The sequence below is a fragment of the Tetrao urogallus genome, assembly GCF_951394365.1.
Source record: "Tetrao urogallus genome assembly, chromosome: 6".
Classification (NCBI taxonomy): domain Eukaryota; kingdom Metazoa; phylum Chordata; class Aves; order Galliformes; family Phasianidae; genus Tetrao; species Tetrao urogallus.
In genome coordinates, this window is record NC_136819.1 from 20,859,705 (window position 1) to 20,887,086 (window position 27,382).

Sequence of the window (27,382 nt, forward strand, 5' to 3'; positions counted from 1 at the left end):
TACAGCAGAATATTTTTCCACAACAAAAACAGAATTTTCAAGGATTTGTTGACAAGAACTCTTTTTTATGATGATCACTGTACATGACTAGGTCTCACAATGTTAAAGCATTTTAGCAAACTATATTCACTGTGCATTAACTAAATCTAACTTCTAACTAAACTCATATGCCTCACACGAAAACTCCTTCAGTAGTGATGTTCACATAAGCCTGTTTTAGTGTTTATATGCCTACAGACAATATAGCTTTACATGAAAAGTCTGCATTATATCAATGCAACAAACCTGTCACGCTGTAGAACAGAATTAGCTTCTCCTTTCTTGGCAGAGATTCTGAAGCAGAAATTAAAGAGACATAAGTTCAGAATATTAATTTATCTTCTCCTGCCTCTTTGTCTTACTTAACGTTACACTTTGACACAAAAAAAAAAAAAATTGAGTAAATATTAAATACATCAATGCATAGATTTGCATTTGATGAAACATCTGAAGGCTTGCAGGTAGATTAAAGGCACCCATTTGGCACCTCCACATCCTAATTGGCAGTGTAACAGCATTTGTCCCAACATTCCAGATGCCAAGTGCAGCTGACTGACTGCTCTCTCATTGTGCTCAAAAGAACTCTAAGAGGAAAGTATGAATTCTCTAGGGGCAATTCTGCACTGACGTTCTTGCCCTCTCTTCCCCAATTACACTAAACAACCCAGAGTATCCTATGCATTAGATCAACAAATGCTTAGATGTCTGAGAGACCAATGGTGGAAGAAATATTCATTAGAATAGATGAGTATATGGAACTATAAAAGGTCTTGAAATATATGTATATGTTATATCACAGTCCCAAGGTTTAAGGAATAAATGGTGAGCAGAGGGAAGAGCAGCACTTGGTGAATCACAAAACTAATAATGGACAAATATTCTCTTTAAAGTGTCATCATCCAGAGACTAAACATGTCTTCGTATGTATAAGCTACTTTGCTGGGAAACAAGACTATATGCCATATATTTCTTTCCAGCGTACACATGAAGTTGATCTTGTTTAGGTTTTAGGTCAGTTAATTAAATCTCCTGGACTTTATAACTCCTTTGTTTCTGGCTTGTGCAGCAGTTCATCCAGAGTTAAGTTCACCATTGTCATGGATGAAAATATGCTTACAAGTATAATTTTTCTTGTGTATAGAAACAAATTTGGTGACTCCAAACTTTTCAGAAATTTCTATTTCAGTTGTAAAGCTTGGAATTGGGTTTGTCCTACCATTTGTTTACAATGAAATGGAAAAACAACGTCCTAAATGCTCAGAAGAAGCAAACAGAGCTCTCATTAAATTAGAAGGAAAGACTAGTGAAACCAAACATTCCTGCTTCACTTCTAAAAGCATCCAGTTGAACAAGCAGTGGAAATCAAGAATAGAACAAAGACATCTTAGACAGGTTTTGATGTCTATGTTTTCATTCTCACTCTGTTTTTCTTTTTCCTACCCCCTCCTCCTCAGAAAGCATAGCAACATCCCAAAGATCTTGTTTCTTCTTTGTACAGCTTTGGATCAGTCCTTTCTGAAACAGCTGACCAAGCAAATCATCAATAGAGTGTTTGTAGAGGAACATTCACTGCTGTACATTAAGGGACTCATGGAGCTCTGGCAGCTGTTTCTTACAAGCTTAGGGGAAATCTCTGGATGGATTCCAAGAGCAGAGCCTAAAGCATTTTTCTTTTTCTTTTTTTTTTTCCTGTTCCTTCTCCCTCCCCCCCCCATACAGATACACTAGTGTCAGCATATTAGGAAAAAGGGCATTTCATTGAGACAAACAGGTCATGGCTGGATGAGAGTTTGAACAAGTTTTACTCTCAAAAACTCTTCTGCATAAATCCCAGTCCTTTGACTTGTCGTTCTGAAACTTTTTCAGTTCCTGGTGCCATTTCAAAATTGAGAAACATAGGAAGGGAATTTCCTATTCAAGGAATAAAGAATTTGAAATGGATACTCAATGAGTCCAGAGAAAACTATTTTAAAGCCCTGCCATAGCAACTGAAGGTAGAATCTGTTTCATCATAGCTAAAATTTACCACAAACTTCTGCTTCTCCTTTCTTTTTTATTATAATCTAATTTTATGACTATGTTAATTTCAAGAAGCTGAAATGCTTTTTGAACTCTATAGTTATAAATTATTTTTTACTTGGGACAAAATACTGCTGTAACGAGAAAATGCAGAAAGATTTTAAAGGATGTGCCCTATACTTCCATTTAAAGAAGTAGTATGACATTAAACGTATCAAAATAAAATCACAATTATTAATTCAAAATCTAAGGAAGGAGAATCATTGCTGAACCGTCCTAGGAATGAGCATCAAGAGACTTAAGAGGAAATTTTAGATCTCCTAGAGCAGTGACTTTAGTATTGACTGAATGGAACAAAGACTACTTCAGTTTCAAGTTGTGAGTTGCCCCTAAATGCCTGAGATGGAAATTACTGCGGAGCAATTTTCCCCCAAGACTTCACAGAGGGGTTCAGCTTTCTGTGACTCTATGCTAGTTTTAATACAACATAGGTACATAATTTTGGTTAGTGATTTTTGGAAAACTCTTATGTTATAAGAAAGAGCTATGAGAAGGTACAGTCTCAAGCTATGCAGTACATGAAAGGTAGAACTGCAGAAAAAAGTAAAATAGTAGAAAATATTACTGTCAGCAGCTCATGGGTTCAAAAGGAAGAAAAAAAGAACAGGGTGGGAAAAAAAAACATGATAATCTGAAGAGTACAAAAAGTGAGCCAGAATGTGGTAAACAGGAATGTCATACACCATCTCACTCCAAAGAGAAGCAGCAACTCACACTTCCCTGACTGGTGGCTACCTAGAAGTGAAGTACTCACTGCATCTCATCAGCAGTGATGAAGTTTATTAGCAACTAGCCTAGACGATCACTACAGTCTTAAAGGCACTATAGTCTTAGTCATGATCTATGTGTGTGAGCTAAAAAAAATTGTTGCTTTTAATTTTAAATAGAGCATATCCTGCTTGCATTCTCCCTTTATAGAGCAGAAGGATTATATTGTCTCCATTGCCAAATATTTTCAGCAGAAAATGCATCATAACTCAATCTTAAATATTTACAATAATTGGATCATGATGAAAACTTACTATATCTTCACATTAATGAATTGAATATATTATAGTATAAATACATAAATGCAATTCATTATTTGAGCCAATGCCAACACAATGTAACACTAAACATACAAGAATAACACTGCAAAAACTGTAACATAGATGTACTCTTCCCTTGTTTTTCTTTTGGTCCCAAAGTACTAGAATAAAACCTGTAAAAAAAAAAAAAGAATTGTCTGTTCTTACTTCAAAACATATAATTCAATAGCAATTTTAATACGTGCAAGTCTCCATATTTTCATGCAACTCTACACTTTAAGTAAAACTAACAAAAGACATTATGAAAACTCAAATTACTTTTTTGGACAAAATGCATAGGCTATTTAAATGGTCGATAACTCTCTGTTGTCACAAGACAATGGCTTACAATTTTCTTCTGCATAATAGCATTTAAATTGTGAGAATGGCACAAGCAAAAGGTTTGGAGAGAAACAATTCCAGTGCTACACTGTATCCCTGAAATGAATTGCTGCTGACTTAATTGATGTCTTACTAGAAGAGAAGATGAAGACCAGTTGTTAGATACATTATAAGATACCATAAAGCGATAGTGGTATTTTATATTCTGTGAAATCTGGAAAAGTGACAACAGAAATTACAACATTTAATAGAATTGCTCACTACCTTCTCAACATGTTGACAATAATTTTCTGCTCCTTTAAACTCTGAATGAAAAATATCACTGCTAGAGAATAAAGTATGTTGTACAAAGTGTCTTCTGAAATCACCCACATTATAGCCAGCTAAACTCTGAGAGGAAATTCTTGGGACTGCAGTTGACAGAGAGCAGTGAAAAATTGTTGCCAGAGTAACATTCCCACAATATCTAGAACAGAAAGTAAGACCTAGCCAAAATTAAAACTTCCAGGTATTCCACAGAGTTTCCAAGTAACTTATTCCAAACTTGGAATTATGTCATGTATTAACAATACGCAGAGGTCTTCACAGGAATTTGTCCAATTTTGCAAGTGACAGAATTATACTAAACATGTCTCTGTGACCATCTGTGTTGGTCACTATTAGGAAAAGTGAAGCACGCAGGAGGAAGAACAAAAACACACTAGTGAAAACATGAAAAAAATCAGTGACATCCCTGGTTACATGATAGAAATCAGCAAAAATCAAAGGTAAAGTAAATATTCTGAAGCACATAGGACTTCCAAGCACTGCAGGATGATCTGGAAATTGCTAAAAGCAATTTTTATTGAAATGAGCAATTCCTTTTTTTCCTCCCTTACATAGATCACTTGACATATATAATTTGCTAACTACAAATCTACAGGAAATAGCTGGATTCTGATGGAGAGGAAGTAATTTGTGCTCTAGCAACAACAATTACATTACCACACCTATATACTGTTGGTGATCAGGACTGTACTCTAATGCATATTGTGTCTTTAAAATGAAAACCAAAGTACTTGGATACTCAAAGGAAGAGGTAGTTTCTCTCTGCCACATACTTGTCCCTTTCAAATCACATTCAGAAGAAATGTTTAATACAAAAATTCCTGTGCTTCATAGGGATTTAGTTGTCTGTTTTCATATTGAGTGATTTAGATATATATAGAATATAGAAAGACATCTCACTACCATACAAGCTTTTTCTTGACTGGAACTAAGTTATCAAAATCCACTAAAATCACCAGACTTTCTGGAAGACCAACATTTTTCACGATTGCATTAAAACACCTTGATAGAGAGGGTTAGAAATGTATTCATGATCCTTGAGAGATACATTCTTTCAAGTACAGCATAATGTTTCTGTGAGCTAAAGCAACCTGATGCTTTTCCAGTAAGAAAATTATTTGTTTAAATCAATTTTGAGAGCTACAGTACTTCCTACTGGGTAAGAAAAGGAACTTAAGAAAAAATAGCCTACACATCTTCGATTAAATTTGTTCAATTTTTCACCTATTGGTCAGGGCCTCCAAAATGGACTGTAATAGTAATCAAGAATTTAGAGAAGAGACAGAGGAGACACATACATAGGTGTGTACTTTGCTCTGAAAGTAATGCCTCCTATTTATTTCCCTGGAAGCCTCTATAGGTACAAAGAGCACAATAACACTGTTTGATCATAGAATCATAGAATTACACAGGTTGGAATGGGCCTCAATGATCATCAAGTCCAACTGCAGCCTAACCATAGTACCCTAACTCTAACAGCCCTCTGCTAAATCATATTTCTGAGCACCACATCCAAACGGCTCTTAAACACATCCATGTTCAGCCAACTGTCCATCAGTACAGCAAGGTCCCTTTCCATTAGGCAGCTTTCCAGCCACACTTCCCCAAGCCTATAGGGCTGCCTGGGGTTGTTGTGACCAAAATGCAGGACCCAGCACTTGGCCCTATTGAAACTCACGCCGTTAACCTTGGCCCAACAATCCAGTCTCGATAGCAAAGATTATGAGCTACAAAACACCATTTTCCCCACAGTCACCATCATTACCTATGCATTTTTTCCAGTGATGAACAAAAGCCCAAATGCCACATTTGTAAAAATCTGCACCAGCAGAGGTGACCCACTGCTGTCACCACTACTGAAACACACCACCCATCATCTTACTGTGCTCACATCCACTGTTTGGTCTCCAGAAACAATCATTGTCAAAGAATGCTTTTTTTTTTTTTTTTTTTTTTGCATGGAAGAAACAGTCCTCATACATATAAAATATGCTTAATGAGAACAGGATATAGAATTTTTCCACATACAAAAAACAAGTCAAAGTTAGGAAGACAAATTTAAGTTCTAGCTGGCATAATCAACAGCTAAAGAAAGAAATTAAGGAAAAAAGTACAGACAGCCTATTATACAGGGATACAGCAAAGAAGCAAAGTTTTCTTAAACGTAGGGAAGAATGCACTGCAAGGTTCTACCTCTTTGATGATTTTTCTATAGTTCTGAAGCTGGGACTCCCTTCCAAGGTGACAGTGAATTTTATGTCAATGCTAAACTTGACTACCATTTTACTAGTCACAATTCATATGAAATTCATGAGTGACTTTAGCACATATTCAGAAATCTGCCATATCTCTCATTAACTAATATTCTCATGTGAATGAGGTGATTCCTGGTGACTCCTTTCACTCTTAGCAATTCTCATTTCAGTTCAGACTTGCATCTCAAATTCATGTTCTCATTACGCGTATGCAATTTGTGATTAATTACCACATTAATAAACATCAGCTCTCTGTATAAATTCCTGTGCCAAAAACAGGATAAACCTGGCAGTTAGCTATATGGACAATTTCAGTCTTTATTTTGAAATCTGTTTCATCATTTGAAGATATGTCCTGCACATGAACTGTCCATCTATACCACCAGATGGTAATTCACTAACATTAACAGATGTAGAGATCTGACAAGCTTCAGTTTTTCATTTGATCTTTTCCCTTTCTTTTCTATGAAATAACTTTGCATACATTGTATTCTCTTTTCCATTTATAACCTTCTCTTTTTTCTTTTTCCATATTTCCCTTAACTCTTTCTCAATTTCAATCAAGTGACTTTTGAAGGCTTCTCTAACAAAATGCACATCCAATAACACTCGAGATTGAGATCAGTGCCTTTCAGAACTTGGAGAGCTTGGCAACTTTGCTCCAAACAAAGCCTATTGCCTCTGAATTCCATCCTTAATAATGTCACAACAAAACACATCCCTGTAAGAAATACTAAAATCAGTGTGCATCACAAGATGCTACAGTAGCAGCAAAGTGACTTTTCCTCAAAGGGTGATGCTTAAATAAAGTGTATAATTTATTCTCATAGAATGAAAATGTATTTGTTACTTTCTCCATATTTTCTAGTATGCAACACCGGAAAAAAAAAACACTTCTAGAAACTTGCTAAGCTTGATGAGTGGCTTTTTTATATTATTTGCTTTAAAACCAATCCAATACATTGCTAGTATACCTTCTCCTGTTGTTGAATAGAAAGGGGAGGAGAGAAAAAAAGCAGCAAGCTACATGTGACATGTACAAGACATCAGTGAATACAATTCTTACTGTTGTCAGCCCACTAAAAATATCCACTCAGAAACAGGTATTGAATAAGACTGCACGAGGCAATCTGTCTCAAATTACTCAAATTCACTATTTTTATATAAAGACACCAGTTTCATATATGAAAGTATAGAAATATTTCTATATTAACATTTAGTTACATCAGTAAAGTCAGTGAAACGAAGGTAAAAGATCAAAATGAGACTCCCCACCTTCCACAAGATATCAGTCCATACTGCAAATGATAGAAAGACACCAGCAAAAACGGCCTATAAAATGTTTACAATGTGAAAATAATTTTGCACATAGTGCATATTGTTAAAACTCATTGATGACATGTGCCAGAGAGGCCCCTGTTACCAGACATTAGGGATGATATCTGATATGTATCCCAAGAATATCAACTTGCACCACCTCTCTTAATGTTACCTTACATAGGTTTTGTTCTTCAAAACCCTTTTGGCATTATACCACCTTTGGCTGCTAAATGAGGGGTATAGCCATGGAAGCAAATGCTGAGCAATTATTCCCAGTTGTATAAATCCTCTACTTAAATAAAATATTGAAAACACTTTAGACACTCTTAGCAGTGAGTAAGTTTCACTTTTGAAGGTGAAGTACTGTCTTTGTTCCAATGCTTTTTTTAATCCAACAATGCTGTTACCAAAGCAGGTTCAACCTTTGATTTTCATACTGATACACTTTTTCAGTAAGCACAATAATATCACATATGACACAACACTTTGAGCCACAGTGAAAAACCAAGAAGGGAAGTTATTTAGTAGTTACAATGTATATTTATTTTTTAATAAAAATGCAACAAGAGTAAAATCACTACAGCCAGTGAAAAAGAATTATTTTCAGTAGCTTTAAAAAATATCTATTCTCTCATGTATCATAGGAATACATAGAGCATAGAGATTTAAGATACATGGTTTTATACCAGCATGAAATATATCTTCAGCACAGTGAACGCTATAATGCATGGGAGAGGTAGCCAGGAGTGAGTTATAAGTCTCTCGATAAATGAAGATTAATGTCACAGAACTAAGCTAGCATGTATTATAATGATATAACAATAATAGTTCCTGCTGCTATAGCATCTTTTATCTACCGAGCTCACAGCACTTGGCAAGCACTAATTGAAACTCAATACATCCTTGTTAGATAGGTGCATTTTATTTTCTGGGTAGGACAAACCTGGAAATGAAGGTGTAGATAATTAAAATAGCTTGCCGTAGGCCATAGAGAAAGCTACTGGTTAAAACTAAAATACAACTTTTAACTTTGTCTTTCAGTGCTCAGTTTTAATTCTCCTCCTTTAACCCTATATGTATAACAGTGATATTAATTAAAACTCCTAATACAGAACTTGTCCTGTTTAAATCAATAGTAATACTGCTCATCCCATTGGGGAAAATACAGCTGTATCACTAAATAATATGAAAGCTGTGTTAATATTTTGACACGTAAGATGGCCAGCACATGCATATATATACACACACACTTGTGTGGTTACAGGTGTGTGCAACTTTATTCTATATTTGGATAAATTACATCTCTGGTGACTGACCATCAGATGCATAAGATCATTCTGCATCAAGAAAACAAAATTAAAAATAAACAGAATAAAAGAAAGGTTGAATTTGCCAGGGAAGTTCAGAAGTCACCTTGACCAATCCTGAGCAGGGACACCCAGGGCAAGGTGTCCAAGACCATGTCCAGGTGCTTTTTAAGTTCTCCAAGGAGAAGACTCCACAGTTTCTCTCGTGCTATGGTTTAACCTGACAGGCAGCTAAGTACCATACAGTAATTTGCTCATTCCCTTCTCACAGTGGAGAAAGTTGAGAGAAAAGAAAGTAAAACTCATTGATTGAATTAAAAACCATTTTTCAAAACAGAGAAGGATGAGAAAAGAATAATAGAAGTGATAATATATAATTACAAAACAATTGATGCATGATGCAGTTGCTCAGCCCCTGCCAAATGATGCCCAGGCAGTCCCCAAGCAGTCATTGCATGCTCCAGTCAACTTCACAGACTTTAAGGCTTTTTCACATGACGTGGTATAGAATATCCATATATAATATGGATATATTATATTCAATAAAATATATGGAATATATTTGACTACTTCAGAATCTGTTTCAGTTTTCTTTGCACCCTCCCTTCATATATTTGTACATTTAGGTAATATCCCCAAGAGCCACCTCTTCTACAGGTTGAACAGTGTCAGCTCTCAGCTTCTCCTCTTAGGAGAGGTGCCCCAGTCCCTTCATTATCATGATAGCCCCAAACTGAACTTTTTCCTCATATATACAAATCATTCTTGTATTGGAAAGCAGAAGGGCAGAGCTGGACATATTACACCAATTGTGGCATCACCAATGCTAAGAAGAAGGGAAGGACTACTTTCCTCAATCTGCTGACTAATTTAATAATACACTTTGCCTAATGTATCTTAAGGTAATATTACCCTTCTTTGCAAAGAGGACATTGTGACACTGCTAGCTAAGGTGCAACTTTGTGCACAACAGGACCCCTAGGTTCTTTTTTGCCAGGCTGCTTTCCAGCTAGATAGCTTCAAGCATATTCTGGGGGCACTGTGTGATCCTCGTATTCCTTCTGAGCATATAAAGACACTTCCTATGGATCAACTAAACCTGTTTTCTTTAGAGAAAAAAGTGAATGCATGAAGACTCAAACTCTAAACAGTAGCTAATAATATTTCTTTTAATTAAAAACAAACAAACAAAACAGGATTATATGCCAAATCCCAGGATAGAGGAATCAGGCACATAAGACTAACCATTCATTAAATGTCCAAATAACTCCAATGATCTGCATGTAAACCATTTAGACATTATCAAGATGACTACCAGTATTTCCAGAAGTCAGTAGATTATAAATGAGAGATTGCCTTAGCCACTGGGGATATAAATGATGCCACTTCTGGTAATGTTATGTGGTTTTGAGCTCATCTATTTATCTATTCTTAAATCGAACACGATTCCTATTTATCATAAATAGGAACCTCCATGTGAGTTTTGATGATTCTTTTTTCTTACGCTGAGAAATAAAACAAGTTACTCTTATAATCCAGCTGAAGCTTCAATGCATATGCATTGAACAAGAACATAGCAGCATGCATGAGGTACTTCTGATTTTTCCACAAAATATGAAATTTGAAAAGTAATAGAAGGAAAAAAAACCTACCGGTACTGTCTTATGGGAAATGTTGACTGCAGCATTTAAGGAACTCTGTCATAATAAATAAAATACCTAAAGCAGCTCTGCCTACAGCATTTTATCCTATGGTAGTTTTGCACTATTTCATCTTGAATATTCCAAACAGTTCTGACTATTTCACTTCCTATACATAAACTATCAGTGGGCCAGAGCGTTATGAGACTAACACATAGATAAAAGCAAGAGACAGGACTAAGAAAACTGCCAACCTACTTCTTTGCTATGAGGAAAAAGTTTACTCTGCTGAAACACACAGATAAACCTGTAAATGGATAAGCCCATTAAATCAGTTAGTCAGCAAGGTCCCTTTTGCTACAACAACACAGAAAACATCTTCTCAGGTTTTACTTAAGTTTCTGTTCAAAGGGTGGATGCTGAGCCTCAGGGATCAGCTTGTGACATAAAATCTATCTTCCAAATCACTCGGGTGTTTTTCAGTAATGAGTTCCCACTTCCCTATCCCTGAAAGGCATGGCAAATAGAGTCATAGATCAAAGCAGCATAGAAGCAAGTGAGCACGACTGTAGGAGGAAAATGGCAGGGTTTCCACGTGGTAATGAAAAGGGCCATCACTAAACTTTCACTCTGGAATTCAAAACTGTCTCTTACAGTTTGAAACAAAGGCTCCATTACCTTAGTGCCCTTTTTATTGTTATTGATTTGCAATCCTTTACTTTCTCTTAATTTCAAACTCATTCATTGAATGAGTAACTGTTCTTTACTTCACAGAATAAGCCCTGATGATTTTGCTTTCAATTAATTATTCTCTACCCACATTTCCTTTCTGCATCAGCTTCTCAATGAGTTTCATTAATATAAGCTTCTATTTACCTTAATTTTTTTTTTTTTTTTTTTTTGGGGGGGGGGGCAGATTTGCTTTTAGCCACAGCTCACCTTACTCCAACAACAGTCACATACCATAATTAAGTGAGCAGAAACCTGAACAATCACTTATTTTCCTGAAATAATAGAGGGGAGAAGATGGCCCTGAAGTGTATAGACACATTCAGACATAATATTAAGAAAAATATTACCATTCCTCTTACTTGGCTAAGTTGCAAGGAAAGCAGCTACTTTCCCCTTTGTCTGATAACAGACAAACTACTTAAAGTGGTACAACTAAAATTTCCAGAAGAATTCTAGAAATGCAATCATCACTCAAAAATGAAGCCAAAATACTATGCAAAATATCAGTTTGGATTTTCCTTACACAGGTCCCTACTTTATGGCTCTATCTGCTTCACCTCTCAGAAGGGTTATTTCTTGAACACTCAGTTCAGCAAAGCAACGAGATCCTTACCCCAGTCCAGTTAAGCACACATAGTGATGCCTAAATTTCAGTATATAACTAATTTAAGGATGTTACTCTTAAGTTAAATGTATCCTTACACACTTCATTGGGTCATCATTGTAGCACTCTGCAAGTTGTTTACATTTAATCCGAAATAAGTTTAGCAGTGCTGGAGATAAGGACAACTTTGTAAAGTTTCATCTTTGTTTGAATGGAAATTTTAGGTTTCTCAGATACAACCTCTGACCATCACACAAGTATATTCATATATGAATCTATGCACATTTGTGTTTATACATGTGTATATACTTGCAAATAGGTTGCCTCATTCTATGCATGTTCTTCTCTGGCAATCTCACCTGTTGCAGATGTGTAATTTCCATTTATGTAAATTGTCTCTGGGAAATGCTTTCACTTGTACATAATAACTGCACTTTTGAATCAATCTCACCAATACTAAGCATTGCAGAAGTTTATACACGACTACAGATTCACTAAGTGACAACCCATCATTTTAAACACATCTTAATTTTTTTTTTTTTTTGTATTTTCACAACTTAGTAAATGATTTTGAAATACTAGCAGGAGAGATAGCCACCTTACCAGGAGAATGACCATTAGCTACTGTTAACAATACCACTATATGATTAACCAATATAAGATTATGTTTACTAGCTTTACTAATTTTTTTTAATCAAGATATATATGCATCTAGTTACTTTAAAGATAAACTATGATAAAAACCAAAAAGCTTCTTGCATTTGTACTGTATCCCTTTCTGTGAACTACTATAGAACATAGCTGTAACTCTAACTTACAGTTCATCATTGCCAAACAGACACAGTTAACCAGAAGTCTATTTTTGTTTCCTAAGCTCTTCTCTACTGTTTCCACAGCTGAAATTATTTCATCACAGAAATTCCTGACATAAAATAATTTGCATCTTTTATCTGCACTGCAGCCAGCCAACTCAGTCAATCTCTGAAGTCTGAAGTCCCTGCACTTCCAAGGCAATACTCTTTCACTGATAATGCAGAAGCAAACTGAGACAAAAAAAGTTACTTTAAGCTGCCACTAGCCTCAAAATATCACTATTTACATAGAACTTATGGCTTTCTGGTCTTGAATGGTCTTCTGGTCTTGACCTGGTAATCTCGGCCGGGGAGCACGCTAACCCCCCTGCGATTCTGAAAGAAACAGTCAGAGACCTACTGCTCCAGCTGGACTGTCACAAGTCGATGGGGCCAGATGAGATCCACCCAAGAGTGCTGAGGGAACTGGCGGAGGTGATAGCCGAGCTGCTTTCCATCATCTGTCAGCGCTCCTTGTTGACTGGTGAGGTCCCAGATGACTGGAGGCTTGCCAATGTGACTCCCATTTATAAGAAAGGTCGTAAGGAGGATCCGGGGAACTACAGGCCTGTCAGCCTGACCTCGGTGCCAGGGAAGGTTATGGAGCAGATCGTCTTGAGGGAGATCATGCGGCATGTGCAGGGTGACCGGGGGATCAGGCCTAGCCAGCATGGGTTCATGAAGGGCAGGTCCTGTTTGACCAACCTGATCTCCTTCTATGATCTAGTGACCCATCTGGTGGATGAAGGAAAGGCTGTTGATGTGGTCTACCTAGACTTCAGCAAAGCCTTTGACACTGTCTCCCACAGCATTCTCCTGCAGAAGCTGGCAGTCAGAGGCTTGGATGGGTACACTCTTGGCTGGGTAAGGAGCTGGCTGGAGGGCCGGGCGCAGAGAGTGGTGGTGAATGGAGTCAAATCCAGCTGGCGACCGGTCGTGAGTGGTGTTCCGCAGGGGTCAGTGCTGGGGCCTGTCCTCTTCAATATCTTTATAGATGACCTCGATGAGGGCATCGAGTGCACCCTCAGTAAATTCGCAGATGACACCAAATTGGCTGGAAGCGTGGATCTGCCTGGGGGTAGCGACGCCCTACAGAGGGATCTGGACAGGCTGGAGAGCTGGGCTGGAGCCAATGGGATGAGTTTCAACAAGGCCAAATGCCGGGTCCTGCACTTCGGCCACAACAACCCCAGGCGACGCTACAGGCTTGGGGCGGTGTGGCTGGAGGACTGCGTAGAGGAAATGGACCTGGGGGTATTGATTGATGCTCGGCTGAACATGAGCCGACAGTGTGCCCAGGTGGCCAAGAAGGCCAATGGCATCCTGGCTTGCATCAGAAACAGTGTTGCAAGCAGGAGCAGAGAGGTGATTGTTCCCCTATATTCAGCACTCGTCAGGCCGCACCTCGAGTACTGTGTCCAGTTTTGGGCCCCTCACTGCAAGAAAGATATTGAGGCCCTGGAGCGTGTTCAAAGAAGAGCAACGAAGCTGGTGAGGGGTCTGGAGCACAGGCCATATGAGGAGAGGCTGAAGGAGCTGGGAATGTTCAGCCTGGAGAAGAGGAGGCTCAGGGGAGACCTTATTGCTCTCTATAACTTCCTGAAGGGAGGTTGTAGTGAGCTGGGGGTCAGCCTCTTCTCTCGTGTCATTAGTGATAGGACCAGGGGGAATGGTTTCAAGCTACGCCAGGGGAAATTCAGGCTGGACATGAGGAAGTATTACTTTTCAGAAAGGGTGGTCAGGCACTGGAATGGACTGCCCAGGGAGGTGGTGGAATCACCGACCCTGGGGGTGTTCAAGGAAAGACTGGATGTTGCATTGAGGGACATGGTTTAGTAGGAGCTATTGGGAATAGGTGAACGGTTGGACTGGGTGATCTTTTAGGTCTTTTCCAACCTTAGTGATTCTATGATTCTATGATTCTATGATTCTATGATTCTATGAATAATACCTCAACAAGCTCACTACAATACCTTCAGATTATAAATACTTCAATGCAGTCTTGTCCCTTGCTTAGACACTCAACTGAGATATAAAAGTCAGGGTTTACTTTATATCAGTAGATTATACTTCAGCAGATCCCAAAATGATACTGTATAAATTAATTTTTGCAAATAAATATATAAATAAAAATACAGGGAAAAGGAGGAGGGAAAGAAAGCAGTAATATTTAAAGACTTGAGGTTTTGGCTCTTTTTTTTTTTCATCATGTAAGGTATCAGAGAAGCATCTGTTTTGGTCAAATGTGCATGTTTTCTGCAGTAAAAGCTGCAGTACAATTCATGATTCTACCGAACACTTTCTATTTCATAGCACTCATTTCTAAAACAATGTCTGCAAAAATGAATTTATTTTGCATAATCTTCATTCTCACGCTTTCCTCAGGAAACAGATTTTAGTGTTAGATTTACAAAGACAAAAAAAAAAAAAACACACACACACACAAAACGTTGAACATGACATGCAATTAATAGAAGATTTAGAAACCATTAGCAAGGGAACAGGATTTCAGGATCTCATTTAGGGTTTCTGAATGCTTGAAATGCTGGTTCACTACAAGAATTAGCTGTACTGAAGGAGATGCAAACACCACAGCTATTTCTACCTAATTGGTAAGCCTTATAACAGTGTATACAGGGAAAAAAATGAATATAGAGAGAATGAAATTTTCTGAGTTATACTGAAGTTCCTATTAGCACTAACTTCATCTTCTTTTAAAAAAAGAAAGAGAACAAAATTCAATGGAATAGATATATTTCTACTTAGAGTCGCTGCTTATAAAGGAGTGTCTTATACTTTGAGTCCTGTCATAGAGTTTCCTCACATCCCTATTTCATACTACTCATGCTAGCCAATGCCTTTGTTACACCAGGCCTCAGCTTCCTACCAGAAAATGTCACCAAAACCTTGGCCATAGGAAAAAATGTAACTCATTTGTCCAATAATCTCACAGGCTTTAGATGGCTTGAATTCTAAAGTAGTGTAACACAGTCATTAAATGTACATATTCTAAATATGCATCTGGATGTTTATGAGGCTTAAGAAACTGCTATTTAAAATTACTTACTTACATATTATAAACATTATAATATTAATAAAAATAAAAAGGTACTAAGCCCTGCTCAGTCAGGATTCATCTCAGCTATTTTTGAGAAAACAGACTGAACATTTTCTTAAGCTACCTCTTTATTATGAAGATAAATTTACTAACATATGAGCCACACAGCTTGTTCCAATTCAAAGTAGGAATGAAAACCACAAGTGTCAGTTCTTTCTCAGATAAGAAGCCAATTCATCTAAGTAGTTTTCTTTTAGTGTTTAATTGCTGTAAAACCAAGCTTCAGATTTTCCATCAAAGTTCACATCTTTATCGTATCAGCCATAGATACGTTTTAGAGCACAATACAGAGGTCAATACCAGTAGGGAAATCAAACATAAGACAGTCCAGAGTAGTCTATTATCCACGAGAAAGAATGGGAGACAGTCAATAAAAATTCAGGAAGTCCCACCTCTTACTCTTCATCAGAGAAGATAACCTCGAAAATAATCAGTTATTAAAGAATTGTCACCCTGGTTTGGTGACAATACATCCTCTATCTACTTGCTCCTTTCAATTTGAAGGACCTGTGAGCACTCTCAGTAAGCCATCACCTTTCTTTGCCTGCCAAAACTATTTTATCTCCACCTGTATGTCTCCTTTTTCTTTTATGAAAAAATTATGATGTCCTTCTTGGGTAGAACCAGCCTCATTAAAACTGACTCCTGTTGCCTTGACTGAGCATGGCTTCAATAGCAGAGTGCAACACCTGGGTGCACTGATTGACCTGAAACTTACTCTTTAACTCCAGCCCATTCAGCAGTCAGATTTATACCAAAGAGTAGGCATGATATGAGATGTGGAAGCTCTATCTCTGCTATTTAATTAGAGATGCTTTAATAAAGACATGACCTACTCTCTCTCTTCTCACCTGCAAGCACTATAATTAAAGTTTCTCTAATAAAATAGTGAGCTATTTTGGTTCTCTTGCCATTTTTAAAGGTTGAATACAATTCTGCAGGAAATGAAGAAGAAATGAAAAGATGTCAGCCCTAAAACTTACCATGAGAAGTTCACATTTTTGATGTAATTAAGAGTGCAAAAGTAAAAATTACTCTAAATTTTCTGATTGTCTATGAGATCTTTTTATTTCCATCATTAGCAACATTTGTTGGGTAGCAGCTCTAAAAATCAATACACTTCATTTACACACATGTGAGTATTCAAGGTCTTCAGTATCAAAACCACCTGGACTTTTACAAGTCCTAAATATTGAGAACTTCTTAAAGCAATATATACTCCAATTTTTTTTAAGAAAACAACCAAACAACAAAAGCACTTACATAGGCACTTCAACAATGGCTTTAGTATTGAACCTGAGCATTGATTTGTTTGGTTAGACATAAAACTGCCTAAACCATGAAAATGAAAAAAAAAAAAAAAAAAGCTGTATATGAGTACAGACTTCACTGATTAGGAAAAAAAAGTACCTACTCTTAATATAAATATCACTGAATAAAAATAATAAAAAAAGAAAAGCTATAGATAAATTAAGTGTTCTAACTTTGAAAACAAAAAAATACATAGTTTATCAAACTTAGCTTACCAAATTCAGTGCAGGTTTTATAAATCCCCAGAATGCCATATTAGAAGAATAATCTATTCAGAAGACTAATCTGTTCACAAATACAAGTCAAGATGAATGACAAACCTTACCCCCAAGTGTACAATCATAGGTGTACAAAAGTTAAGAAAAACAATCAAAACAAATGAAAACGCTCACTAGTATTGTAGATGTGCAAAAAACTCGATAAGGAATGGCGTCCAGAAAGAAATCCTTCCTCAGTGGCAGTCAGCACTTAAATGGGATCTAGGAGAGGTGGAGCTAGGCTCTACCCCTTCTGGTTGCACAGGTGAATTACATTGCCTTCACCTGTGCTAGCTGACTCATTACTTGCCTCAGGTGGTCAATTAGAGGTTCAGGCCATGATCAATAGTTCCCATACACCAAATTAAGAATCTGTGCTGCTATATATTGTTAATAAATAGGAGACTTATTAGAATTTTCAAACAAAGGGGAAAGAGCTTGCATGTTATAGAATAAGAATATAAAGATAAGGTAATCAGAAGTGTTAATAATGTAAAAAAGATTATATCTAGTGTTTTTCTTTTGTTTTACTCTCACAGACTAGACAAAGAGATGAAACAAAACCTAATTCTTTAGTACAGATGGCCAATAATTTGCTTTCATTTAGGAAAGGCTTTGTTTTATTCTTATGATAGTGTTATTCAAAGAGATTTTAAAGTCCAAGTTCTAAAGAAAAAGGATTGGAACTTCTTTGTATCCATTTACTGACATACTGCGTGAATGATAACGATGATATGAAGCTAACCAAAAAAGGCAAGGATGTGTTACAAAAAGTCTGCAGGCAGGTTGGCATGCTACCAAATACTCTGAGCATATTCAAGGAAATGCATACTTAAGTCATGGAATGGTTATTTCAACTGAAGTGATGGAATATAGTGTGCTTTAGCAGACTGCCTCCATAGGACTCGGCACAAAAACTGTGTTCATAGTGGCAACCAATGTGCTACTTTCACTAAAGCATTTTCCAGTAACTGAAATATTTTATGGATTGTATGCTTCAATTCTCACATGTAAAAGAACTCTTTTGTATAACATTTCTGAGCATAAAAACTAATCTAGCAAAAATATACCAACTGATAATACTGAATATTCACTACAGTTGAATAGCACTGAATGGATTGCAGTCTTCTTAGAATGGACTGACCTGTAATGATCAGCAACAGAGAGAACACAGAGAAGAAGCTGAATACAACACAAAATCAGGAGACTTAATAAAAAAAATTAATTATCAGACCCCAAGATATAGGCTAGATATTCTGTGTGAGATAAACAATTTTTTTTCATTCTCTCATGCCCAGGTAGGCCTTCAGCTGAGAATTATCCATCATGGGAAAGCACTCTGCTAGGAGGATGTCAGTCAGTTTGAGAGAGTACACAGAAGAGCAGTCACTGATCTACAGCTTGTAATCCTCAGGTCACAGTAAACAAAAGAAAAAAACATTGATCAGTTTAGAGAAGACAAAACTAAGGAACATAAAAGACCATTATGATACAGTTGCTGCAAAGACTTAAAAACAATCTCTGAGAACACTGGAGCACACAGCCTAATCTGAATCACTGATTTTTTTTAATCTAGTTAGATAACCATTTTTCAGCCATTGCACAGTACTGTGTTCTCTTTTGAAAGACAGAGATGTTCAGGAGTGTGACAGAGAATCTTTGAGTTCCTTCTGCTACTTTTTCATGCATCAGAGAGGAATTGTTTCTGACGTTTAAGATGTTACTCAAATGACAATTTTCATCTGACTATATCTCATTTACAGCAATTAGTCTCAGATAAAGTGAAATTTAGAGAAGTTAAACAATACAGATTTTATTCTCTCATTCTCTGTTCCACACACTATTAAACAAAGGCCCCTCATTTAGGAGCAATCATACTACTCATTTTGAAATGAATACCACCATGTGGTAAATCTGCTGTAGATTTGATAACTTCCTTCTCTTCTGTGTTAAATGTATTTTGCAAAGTAAAAGTGGGTGTCCCAGTGTGAGATTTATGTGGATAAAGAAAATCATCACAGGAGATAGCTCAGGTATCTCTGCCTTGCTGTCTGCTTCCATTCAACACTGCTGTCTTTTCACAGTTACTTTCTTCCACAAGCATTTTCCAATCTTTTAACAACCTTTTCCATAAAAAAAAAAAAAGGCAAAAATGGTCTTTTAAGTAATGCCATCACTTCTTCAATTTGAGAAAACAGTATTAGAAATTCAGAGTTTCTTATTGCATTTTCAGTTGGGCTCCATTTCTGAGTACAATGCACTAATCCACATCTGTGACAAAAGAATTTTATATGCAGCACCAGCATAAAATATCAAGTGAGATTTTCATGAAATGTGACTGTTTGTATACCTCCTTGCTGAACTTGCCATTCACCATTCTCAGGAGAGGATACACAATTGATACATCATTAATGCTACTGATTTATGTTCAGTAATATCCCTGCTAAGAATTTGATTGCATTACAAGAGGAAAGAAAGACAAATACTTCTACTACTGTACAATAATACTACTCTTCACACGTAGACAGGCTGAAACCCATTCCTCTGACTGAACTGAGACAGTTAAGGTCCTGAATGGCAGTTCCACGGATAAGGGAATCTATTGTGTTATACAAAAATCCCAGTTCAGACTGAAAACTCTATCAGTTTTAGGAAAGGGTTATATGTTATTCATGTTTCCATTTTGTGTTATTTAGGACCTCTAAAAACATCAAGAAGACAAAAGAGAACAGGACTGGCTTGAAAAATCAAAGGCAAATCAGAATCCAAAGCCAGACTTCAGCTCACTGTGGTACAGAGATAGCATGGAAACATTTCTTGGCAAAATGTTTGTTGTTATCAATATCACACGGCAAAATATGCATGGATAATGTTACCTGAAGATTAGCTAGAAAATCTGGGTTTGGTTTTTTGGTTTCTTTTAGTAGGGCTGGATTTATTTTATTTTATTTTTTACTCAGTTGCTTCTTGCCCTAGAAATGACCTCTTGCAAAGAAAAAATTCTGTGATCTTTCCAAATAACTGCAGTTAGGATTCTAAGTAAATGAAAATGTCAAATGTCTTATTTGCAATTATTTATCTTTTTCATTTATTGCCTTTTTGAACATTAGGTTGTCAGGTGCAGGCTGCTGAAAAATTTCCATTACTGTTTAAAGAGAACAGTGACTTTTGGAAAGTCACATCTTAGAATTCAGTCTGGCCTTCTAGCTATGATTTGGTGTGAGTGGCCATACTTCATCAACACGGTTTTCTGTAGTGCAATGAGTCAGAATGCACTAATGGAATAAATATAAAACAGTCACTATTCACAGCCACCTTGAGCACTCACATATTTGTGTACTGGAAAGATGTGAGAAGAAAGATGGTCTCATCAACTTTACTTGTTTGCAAATTCTGGAAGATGCTTATTTTAGGTCTCTATCAGATTAGCTACTGAGAAATTAGGGAGGTAGAATTTATTCCCCTAGTGTAGATTCTGTTAGTTATTAAGTCCACTAAAAGAAAGAAGAGTACCAAGCATTTTAACTAGCAAAACCTGTAGGCAAACTGCAGTTTTTATGCTATTATAAGTTTTAAAAAACAGGCCCTAGGCCTAGTACTTTATCATTACTAACATTGCTCAGTGTTAAGCAACCTTAAGACCTTTCTATGGAGCAAACAGTTCCAGCTATATTTAAAGACAGCACACAGAAGATACCATTATGATGACAATTTTTGTTTTATAAGATGATACATATACCATTTAAATTTTTTTTCCTTTATGGGATACATTTGAAAGGAAACAATTGACTTCTGTCACAAACTCTGAGAAAATGTCAAAGCATAGAATATTTTCATTATATTTAGGAAACGACTCTTTCCTCAACACTAACATTACCACAGAGAACATTAGAACAATAGTGATAAAAGTAGCAAGTTATACCATGTGTTTGAGTACCCTTGTCAATACACTACAAAAAGGGTCTCTTAGCTGCCATGAAACCTGCGTGTGTCTGTGCTCAGTACAGTTCTGTCCATTTTGACAGGCGGTTTTCTATGAGTTTATTCTGAGGAGTAAAAGTTGTTTCTTTTTCACTGTATGTAAAGAAAGATTTAGTAAACACATGTACAGCATTTAACAGCAAGAAACAAGGTGTTGATTCTTCACATTATTATCATTCACATTTTTGCCTTCGAAACTAAATACACTTTAAAAAAGACAAGTATATGAAAATTGTTCTGAGATCCTTTAACAGTGAGATAAATGGAAAAAATCAAGGAAGCAGAAGGCCCAAGGCCAGATATGAGGAAATCATAAAGTTAGTTTGATTTATGGCAGAGTAGAAAAAGGAACCTTTGACTGAAGAGTCACTGAAAACTCACACTTCTGAAGCTTGCCAGTTCAGCTGCTCTTATCTTTTTACTGATTTTTCATTTGTTGAACAAATTGGAAATAATAAGAACAACAACAACAACAAAAAACCATTCTGTATCAGTATGTATTATATTATACTAGCCTATCATAAATCATCTTAAAGGAATGAAGTTGAACAAATAAAGCCATATCCTGAATTTTCTCATCAATGTCATTCTTTCATATCATATTATTTACATTCTTCTTCATCTACATTTATTTCAAACAAATGTCATGAAGTCACAGTGCACTTGAGTTGTTATCTCCTCATCCAGTTTTGCAGATTCAGTAAAGATGACAAGATCAGCATACATTTTGATTCTATAGGATTTATGCAACTAAAGTGAAATACTTCAGAGCTGTTTCTATCACTCACAGTGTGAAATGTTTATGACTTGGCTCAGCACTAGGCAGAACAGTCACACAATTGTTTTCCCAGGGTGAGTAAGGAGAGGTAGATTACTGAAGCCATTTAGGGACATCATCAGCTTATTCACAAACAGTATGATTCAACAGAATGATAGACATGTTCTCCATTCACAACTCTCTGGTGTGTCCTTTGAGAAAGAAGCTGAGAGTGCATTTTCTGTCAAATATGCTTCATTGGAAAAGATATTTAAGGAAGGTGCTAGGCCATTTGGAGGTGTCTAAAAGCAATATAGTGCATTCAGTCAAGGAAGGAAAACTTGACCCTGCAATGACCCTAGTACTTACTCCAGTCAGTGTAATAATGCATGCCACAATTCACCTGCTAAACCTCTGCAGACAGACTAACAAAAAGAATGGATTTTCTTAATGTCACTGAGGTGATTGCTCTATCTTGTAATTCCTTGTGACACTAAAACCAACAGATTAAATAGTAGGAAATGACACAGCAGACAATTTTCAAACATTTGATGCCCATTTTATCTGGGTTGCTGAATCCCTCCAGAATCACAGATCTGCAATATACAAAATATCCAAAGAGTCACTGCTAGCATTCCTCCTTTACCTGATATGCCATAATATCTTTCTCCCACAAAATAAAAAATAATAGTAACAAAAAAATATTTAGCAAAAGCAGGACTTTCATTGTGAACATGCAAATATATGTCTGATCTCTCTCTAAAAAAAGCATCTGCTAAGGAAAATCCTCCCTAATTACTAGCACTATAAAGCTTATAGAAATGAAGGTAAGCAATGCCAGCTTACCTTGGTAAAGTTGTCATATATCTACCACTTCATTCAGCATAAAACAGCAAGAAAACTGATAATTTTTCTATTCAGATGAGAGTTAGCCTATTTCTAGAGCAATAATTTAATGCTCTGGGATGCTATGTTTGTAGATTTGTTGAAAAAATAACTTTCAGGTAATCTAAATCAGAAGAATTCTCAAGGGAAATATAGTCGTTGAGGGGACAGTAATTGTTAGTATCATATTATATAAAGTTTGAAATACCAGGGCAAAATTTTTAATCGAAGGGACTGCCTTACAAAATTCTTTACAAAATTCTTTCAATCATATTGCAAGATCTACAACAGAAATAGAATGATTTTTAAACAATTATAACAATCATACAAGACAGAGAAAACACTTTTTAAAAACTATGTAAGCCTATTTCTAGATTCTCCTTCAACTATCTGGTAAGTTTAAAATGCAACTGTAAGTCATGTTTTGTAATGAATTCACATTCAGCATCCCTCTTGGCAGGTTGTCCAGGCATCTCATCACACAGTGTTTCCTACATTTCAGCTTAAAATCTCATGACCTATATTGCACATCTTTTCCTATGTATATTGTATGCTTTTTCTTTATCCCGAGCCCCATTTTTCAGACTGCTCTAGTGTCTAAGAGCTGCAGTTTGAGCACGGAAAGAAGTATTGATCAGAGGAAACTATAAAGAACAGTGCAGATGATGCTTAGAAGGGTGGCAAAAGGGGAGAAAACTTCCAAAATATTCACTGTTAGACTCTTCCATTTTTCTATCTTTCCTCACCTTACAAGATTTTCTGCTCTCCTGTGCCCAGTCGATGCTTCTTTCTCTCAATCCAAGTACCACACAGGTAATTTTTTTTTTTTTAAAACCAGTAAAAAATGGTGGTGAAAGAGTACAAGACAGTAAGATTATCATTGCTTCTAACTGAAATCTTATGTCTCATGCTGAAGGCAAAAAAATTAAATAAGGCAACACTGGAAAATAAAAAATGGTATATATTTTTTCATAGGGAAAAAGTTTGCATATAAAATATTGGATATGCTGGCTAAAAGCCATAGCAAATACGCTATGGGCATATTTTAGTATTTCTAATCTGTTGAGCTACCCATCAAGAAAATTAACACTACTACATGAGACACAAAGGAATTGCAGAACATCATCTTAGCTTGTGTCTCTAGACTACTTGATTCTACATACATGGTTCTCCTCACCTCCTTTATCTGTTATTTTATTTTTTTAGACGAACACAAGGATTTTTTTTTTTAATTCAAAACCTCTTCAACGCCATTCAGAGGGCTCTTCAGTAGAATATGCTCACTTGTAAGAAGAAATCATCAACAATTTGTATCACACCTGGTGGCTCACAAAAGCAGTCTGTGTATCTCACAAGTCTTACATCCCACTGAACATGAATCTTCAAACTTGAAAATTCATGAGTGTTCCAATATTTTCTGTATGTAGGTGAATGTGGGGAACTGTGTTTTATTTAAACACATATTGATAATGAAAATGTAGTAAGCATATTTCTATATACTTCTGAAAATGTTTTTCATCATTTCTAATTATTTTTAAATGAGGCAAATGATAAGGACTAAATTAAATCACAACAAAGGCGTGTTAGCTACCTCCTAGGAATCCTTTGCAAGGAAAGCCTATTACATAAAAGATTACTTATCTCTGTACAAAGCAGGCAGTGGAAACGATCCAGTACTTTGGTACAAATGTAACTGTAAATATTTGCTTTTCCAGGCCGACAATATGGATGTACTAGAAAGGCAGTTGAAGCTTAGTATCACATTCAGCTTTAGAAATTAAGCTGTACAGATTTCTGCTTTTTTTTTTTTTTTTTAATGATGCATTGTTTACTTTCTCACCATTATGCATGTACATGAGAAACAGCAGTCAATTTGGAGAATTATTACCTCATTTAAGTTACTGCTAGGTAACACCAAATTCTGATCAGCAAGTCAGTCATGTGGGAAAAAAATATCAAACACTTAAGTAAACAACATTCCTCCTCTTTTCACAGGTTCACCTTAATGCTAACACCTCCACTCTCCAATTCCTACTGTAAGCTTCACTTACTTTCACTGCAGGTTACTGAATCCAACCCAAATCTGCAGGGAGGTGATAGGCAACACAGGATGCTGGGGTCATGTCCACAGGAGTTTTTTAACAAATGCTCTTTCCTCTGCCACACACTGCTTTCTGCCATTTTTTTCCAGATCTTTCTTATTTTCCTGCTGAGCATCCCTGCCCTGGCATCCTGGCATGATTCACCCATGGGCAGAAGACCCTTGAGGATGTCCTGCTTCAACATGGAGTACTACCTTCCAAAAGTATTTCTCCAGCTAGATGCTTCAATTCATTTGGTCCTTTCTTTTTTAGAATATATTTCCACAGTGGTGCCCGCACAACAGAGAACATTATGGTTACTTTTGTGTCATCAGTTAATTTGACTAAAAACAACAAATCAAATTCATTTTCAGGAGTGCAGGAGAATTCTCCTGACTTTATGATTCTTAAGATTGAAATTTAATTTTTATGCAAACTTCCACAACATTTATATAAAACAGTAGAAAAAATCATAAGCAGTGTTGCTGTTCTAATACATGTATTGCCATCGTTGTTAGTGATGACAGAGAAGAAGAATGGACATATCCAAATTTCTTATGATACTTTGCACAAAAGAACCACAAAATAAAGTCTCCAATACATACCTGTGGGATTTACTGAAATAAGTGCAAAACACATTTTTACAAGGTCTGCTCCAAAAGTAATGTCTCCTGTTTTATTATTTTGGCCTATGATGTCAGATGTGGATGTTGGTGGTATGACAGTAGAGACTGAACCTTCTCACCAATATTCCATTACATTTTGTTGCCATGCAACAGATGGCAGCAAAGGGGCAGTCTGATAAAATGGCATCTGACATGAAAGTATGAAGCAAACGTGTGTCACCGAATTTGTCCTTGTGGAAAAAATTGCACCCACTGACATTCATTGACACTTGCTGAATGTTTATGGAAACTAAACAATGAAAGTGAGCACACTGAGGCAGTGTTTCAGAAGTGCTGACAGTGGGTGACTTCCACAACTGCAGATCTTTATGAGCATTACATGCAGGCACTTTTTCATCCCTAGTGAAATTGCGGAACTAATGGTGGTAACTGTGCTGAAAAATAATGTTTTGTAGTTGAGAATTTGCTCCATCAAATAGTGTTTCTGTGTTCTTTGCATCTGTCATAGTTTCCCTGGAAATAAATAGGAGGCATTAGTTTCTGAGTGACCTATGTAGCAGAAAAATCAGAGTAGTGAAAGGCGGAAAGACAGTTTTCAGAGGTATAGGGAATCCAAATTACCTGTGGCTTTAAAAGAAGATTGAGAAGTGTATATGATCCCACAGTAATTGTACTCCACAGGTTTATTACCTATTTATAATGAAATCAGAGTACAAATTTGGAGAAAGAATGCTTTTCAGATCTTCAGATCTACCAGTTTGTTGCAGGCTGCCAACTGAAAAGACACTGTGTATGTATATACACTTCCAGGAGATTGAGGTTGGGAGGGGGAAGTCAATAAAAATGCATGCTGAGCACTGATGTGTGCATTTTGTAATCCAAAATGTGCGTAAATAATAGCAAATCAGTGAAGATACTTGCAGGCTTTATAGCTAGCACTGTCTTTTATTTTCTTGTACTAATGTCAGGGTTCCAATTGAACTGTGACCCACATTTCATGTGCTATTCAAATCCCTTTATAATCTGTAGTTTGCAGAATTTAAAAATGGAACACAGGAAAAAGGGACCTATACAGCATTCATGCACACATGTTCTTCTTCTCTGTCAAGAGATTTTCACATGGCTTTTGCTAACCAAAATAATATTTATATGTGCACTTGGTATTTTACTTATTTTTTCATTATTTGTAACTTTGGTGAAAATGTTTAGTCTCTTTGATTATCTTGTACAGGGATATAGTTAATGAAAATTCATCTTCCATGTATCATAGAATAGTTGAAGATTATACCACCTGGAATCCATTTATTCAAACACATCTGGTGCTGTCTCTCATTTTAGCATAAATACAACTTAGCCTTGCAATTAATAGGAATCATAATTTCTGAACTGCAGAGAAGCCTCTTAACTTCTTTCTCTTAGGCTCCAAATGTTGTAGAAAAAGACTGAATATTCAATGATATAGTGGAGTTTCTCCAAATAATCTTACTTCCTTTTTTTTTTTTTTTTTTTTTTTTCTTTTTTTTTTTTTTCCCTTTATCTCCTCTGAATGCCTAAGGGGGTATTCCATAAAGTATTTTGTGAGTGTATTCCAAAGTTAGTTATTTGGGGCTGGCTTCTTAAAATATCTCCAGTTCTCAAACACATGTACTCAGCTGGCTCATCATTGATTCTGAAACAAAGCTCCAGGCTCCTCACTGATCAAAAGATGTCTCCTCTTCCTAATCTTCTTGATCCCTTCTAAAGAGACTGTATGCATCCAAAGTGGCCCTATAATTACACAGTCTATCCTATCATCACTGTGTG